Below are 5,527 nucleotides of genomic sequence, written 5' to 3'. Positions count from 1 at the left end.
ACCACTGCACTCCAGCCTGGGTGACAGCAAAAGCCTCCATCTCAAAAAACGCAAAATTTACTTTTACGTTAGCTGAATTCCACTTCAATAAATTATCTTTCTAAAAAAAGGAAAATCCACCCAAATTATAAACCGTAAAAAGGAAAATCCACCAAAAACTATAAAATCTTAAATATAATAGATAACAGAATTTTTCTGATGATAATAAAAAATATATGTAATTAATGAAACAACACATACATAACAAGATAAAACTTTAATATAACTAATACAAGAGCAAAATGAAAGGGCCAGGCCATGGGCTGGTTGGGTTGAGATGGGAGGAGATTTCAGTTGGTGGCAAGAGCAGGCACGAGCCAGGCCTTGGCCTGCAGAATGAAGGTCAAGGCTTTGTGGCCAGAGGAGGTCACAAGCAAAGTTTCTAAGGTAACAGTGTCAAAGCCTTCGGAATGGAGGTGAGCAGTCTGTAGGCACAGAGGGAGGAGGAGATGGAGAATGGGGAATGTTGGCCAAAACTGAGTTATTCAGACTCTCCAAGAGTAGGCCCAAGCTTTCTCCTAGAGGGGAGCAAAGGATCTTGCTAGGGTTGTGAGCAGAAAGCTGACATGAACCAAGGGGAATTTTAGGAAGATTTCTTTCGCAGCATGTGTGAAACTGTAGAGGACAGGATTAGAAATGATTAGGCATTGTCCTATACTCATGAAGTGCCAGTCAAGGTGGCAAGGTAGCAGTTGGAATTGTTTGGAAATGAAAAAAGATATTCACCCATCACAGATTTACTTTACTTTTTATTTTTTTATTTTTTGAGACATGGTCTCACTCTGTCACCCGGGCTGGAGTGCAGTAGCATGATCATATTAATAGCTCAGTGCATCCTTGCTCCCCCAGGCTTAAGTGATCCTTCCACCTCAGCCTCTGGAGTAGCTGGGACTACAGGTGCACACCACCAGCCCTGGCTAATTGGATTTATTTCAGTTTAAAAGCCAAACGGATAGACTGATGGGGAGGCAGTCATGTTTACAGTGCGGTATTACCCAAACTGCATCCCGAAGAAGCTTTTCCAAATAGACTTGAACAATGCCTTGTTAAACAAAATCAGACAGGTTTGTTTACCACAGCATTTCTTGAAAGCTTTAATCTACAAATGTACATCTGTAAATATCCAAGAATAGAGCTGCCAGATTTAGGAGCACGGCGGGAGGATACTCCATTCAATTTGACCTGTATGATACATACTTACATTCAAAAAGTATTCGTTATCTATCTGAAATTCTAATTTAACCAGGCATTTGTATCTTATTTGGCATTCCTAAGGAGGGAGCTATCATCTACAGCTGTTCTCAAACATACTTTATCACAAACCCCCTTTTCATGGCACATGCCTAGGACAGGTATTCTACACTTTAGCCAACACTGGTATAGAGGCAAATCCATTTACGCCTGAGTCAGGCAGAAGGGGATCAAGTAAAATCCCACCCCTGACTCTGGCTGTGTGACCTTGGGTAAGTCACATAATCTTCCTGGGCCTCAGTTCCCTATTCTGTAACATCAAGACAATAATGATGACTTCTCATGGTCACTGGGAAGTTTAAATGAGATAATGTAAATAAAAGTTCAGACCAGTATCAGGAACATGCACTTTTCTGTAAGTGCTGGTGAGCACGTGATGCCACCGTACTACGGGTATGTCATCAACGTGTGGCATGTAGGAACAGGGCTTACAGAAGCTTTGCCTTCAACCATTAAAAAGAAAGGAGTCAGCAAAATATAATTTTTGGCAAAGAAAGGCAGCCTCTCAAAGGGTGAGAGGTATGTACAAAATAAGTGAATGCTTTAAGGCCACTCACAAACTCAGGTCTGTCTTTCAAGCTGGTATATACGTTTGTCATCTTCCCAGGTGAGACCTCCTAGGGTAGTCCATGGGCCTACACAGGAGTGTCGTGAAACTCAGGTGAGCTCCCAGCAGGACACACACACCAAGCTCTGTTATGCAGCTGCAGAAAGTGAGGAAATCAGAGCAGTGAAGGGTGCTGATGTTAGGGGTCCGAGCCTGGGGAAAGAGCCACCCGAGCAAAAGCAGAACGGACATCCATAAACCCAAGCACTGCGGCTCAAAAGAAAGGCAGTGGATAAGCGTGTTTCAGCCTCCTTCAAACCTCTCTACTACCTGGGAGGCTGAGGCAGGAGGATCGCTTGAGCTCAGACGTCGGAGGCTGTAATAAGCCATGGCTGCACCACTGCACTCCAGCCTGGGGCACAGAGAAAAACCCTGCCTCTAAAAAAAAAAAAAAAAAAAAAAAAAAACAAAACAAAACAAAAAAAAAAACTTTTCAACATGATCATTGTATGAATTTCCTTAAGACAACAGAAGTGAGTTTCACAGTTCTAGAGTCGAAGTCCATCATCACAGTGTTAGCAGGGTCATTCTCTCTCTGAGAGCTCTAGAGGAGGCTCCCTCCTTGCCTCTTCCTAGCTCCTTGCTGTTGCCAGCAAGTCTTGGCACCCCTGGCTTGCAGCTGAATCATACCACTCTGCCTCCGCGGTCATGTGCATTTTCTCTGTGTCTACATCCTCTTCCCTGTGTATGTCTGTCTGTCTCTGTGTCTCTTCTCCTATTATAAAGACATGGGTCATACTGGATCAAGGGCTCACCCTACTCCCATATGCCATCTTAAGTAATTATATCTACTACACATCTACTACATACCTCTGTCTTTCCAAGTCTTTAGTTGGAACCATATTGTGAGGTTCCAGAAAGGATATGAATTCTTGAGGGATACTAATCAACCCAGTACCATCACTTTCAGAACAACAGCAAACACTTACATAATATGCTCAGCCAGACACTGATATTGGTACTTTATACACGCTGACTTGCTTCATCCTTGGGACAACCCTAGAGGATAGGCATTATTATAACCATCAGCCTACGTGTGAGGAAATTGGCCCACAGACTAGCTAACTTGCTCAAAATCATTCAGCGAATAAATAACATGGTGAGGATCTGAGCCCACATGGAAGTTTCCAGAATCTGTCCTCTCACGTTACATTTAAATTATTTTTCAGAAAAGTGGTATGGTCAACAGCTTAAAAGCTGCCTTCTTATAGAGACCAGGAACCTCATAATAAAAATAGAAGTAACCAGTAGATCAATAAGAGCTAATATTTACTGGACCCCCACTGTGAAAGGTGCTTTAGGGTTTAGAAGCAGACTCTGTCAATATCTTCATTTTACAGGGGAGGAAACTAAGGTCTTGAGAGGGTAAGTATATTGCCCATGGTGACACAGCTAGTAAGCTGTGGAGTAGGTTTCTCAAGTATGTTCATAATCAGTATTTTATGTTGGTGGCCAAACCCTCCCATCCACCTCAGTAACTTGGGGACATCTTAATATACCACCAGAAATCCCATTTGCAATGGATCATCCCAGGCTAGAAAACTGGCTCTCAGAGGAAACAAACACAGCTCTGATTTGTAGCATTTACTGATTTCCACGGTGCAAATACTCCCACCGTGGCCAATTTCAAGCCGGAATGTGACGTCACTGAGCCCAGGGTTGGGAAGAGTTGTGTACAATCAGCTCTCACGAGCCTGTCAAGCTGACTCAGTCATGCCCCAGCCCTAGGGATCTTGTGTAAAGGATGATATGGACCCTTGAAAGTAAACAAAGCTCCCAGTCTCCTGGATCAAGACTCAAAGAAAGATTCCTCTAGCTTTTAGGGCAAACAGGGAATGTTAGCCCTTTCAGGGGAGCAATTTCCTGGGCAGGCATAAAATATGCTTGGTATTACCCCCGGTTGTCCATGACACTTACCTTGCATGACATTTATGAGCATTAAGAGGTAATGTTTGTGCTTGGTATATAGGAGATGCTTAATAATTAATCACTATTACCTTATTTTATGAAGTCATTATAATGGGAACTTGATTTGCATGACAACTTCCAATAATTACAATTTAAGCTTTAGGATATTCCAGAGTTGAAGATTAGATAAAGATGATTTACCCCCATTGGACAGTTGAGGAAACTGAGGCAAAGACAGGAGAAGTCACTTGCCAGAGCCAGCCCAGAACCTGGATCACCTGAACCAAGGATGAAAGATGGCAAAGCCAACTTTGAGGCAGTTCATTTCATTCAAATGGCAGAGCATGGAACAACTTCAGCAAGAGAGAGCAAATCTGAAAATCTGGGAAACCATGTCCAAGGTAGAAGTCTAGAGGGAAACACGTAAGTAGTTGTGCTCTGACCTTTCTGCCCAGTGCTGCCTCTCACCCATAAACATCTCTCTACGGCCAGTAGAGAAGCAATGTGGCATGACTGCAAATGCCATGGGAATTCAGGGGGCAAAGATCCTTTTGAGGATGGCGACCATATCAGGAGAAACTTTTTAATCCTATCCAAACGCCCAGATTTTCATTTGCTCCATTCCACCTCTCAACATAGTTTTATCATTCATTTTGTTTGACTTTGAATTTTGAGATTACACTCACATAGAGCAGTCCCTAGAGTCCTTCACTCAGCTTCCTCCTGCCGTGACGTCACTTCTGACTCTTGTACAAAATCAAAACTGGAAAATCAACATGGTGCAATACTGTTGACTAGACTACAGACCTTGTTCAGTTTTCACCAGTTTTTGCATGCACTCCTCCGTGTGTGTGTTTGCTAGTTCAATGCAATTCCACCCTTCATATAGATTTGCACAACCACCACCAAATAGGATACACAACAATTTCTTCACTTCAAGGAAACTCCCTCTTGCTACCCTTTACATATTTAGGCTCCCATTCCTGTCCCTGTCCCCTGGCAGCCACTAACCTCCATCTCTATGGTTTTGCCACTTGGTGTATGTTATGTAAATGCAATCGTATAATATGAAACCTTTTGGAACTGGCCTTTTTTCCTCAGCATAATGCCCTTAGCCACACTGTTGCCTATTATGGGTTGAATTATGTCCCACCCAATATGCAGACGTTGAAGTCTCAACCCTCAGCAGCTCAGATCGTGAACTTATTTGAAAACAAGGTCATAGCAAATATAATTAGTTAAGATGAGGTCAGACTGGAGTGGAGTAGGCCCCTAATCCAATATGGCTGGTGTTTTACAAAAGTGAGATTTGGACACACACACCACATGGAGAGAACACCATGCAAAGACTGGAGTTACACCGCCACAGCCAAGGAACTACCAGAAGACACTAGGGAAGGCTTCTGGTAGTTCCTTGGCCCTCATGTGCTCTGGACACCTCAACCTTGAACTTGTGCTGGACATCTTGATCTCGAACTTCTAGCTTCCTGAACAGTGAAACAAATTTCTGTTGCTTAAGCTGCTTCATTTGCAGTACTTTGTTATGACAGCCCTAACAAACTAGTACATTGCATGTCTCAAAACTTTGTTCCTTTTTATTACTAAGTGGAGCTCCAGTGTATGGATACATGAGAGTTTCTTTCAACCATTCGTCCATTGAAGGGCATTTGGATTGTTTCCAGTTTTAGGCTATTATGAATAAAGCTGTCATGAATATTCATG

Source organism: Cebus imitator, unplaced genomic scaffold (assembly GCF_001604975.1).
Source record: "Cebus imitator isolate Cc_AM_T3 unplaced genomic scaffold, Cebus_imitator-1.0 Scaffold111, whole genome shotgun sequence".
Lineage (NCBI taxonomy): Eukaryota > Metazoa > Chordata > Mammalia > Primates > Cebidae > Cebus > Cebus imitator.
The sequence above is the reverse complement of the archived record's forward strand: the minus strand, read 5'-3'. Positions refer to the sequence as shown.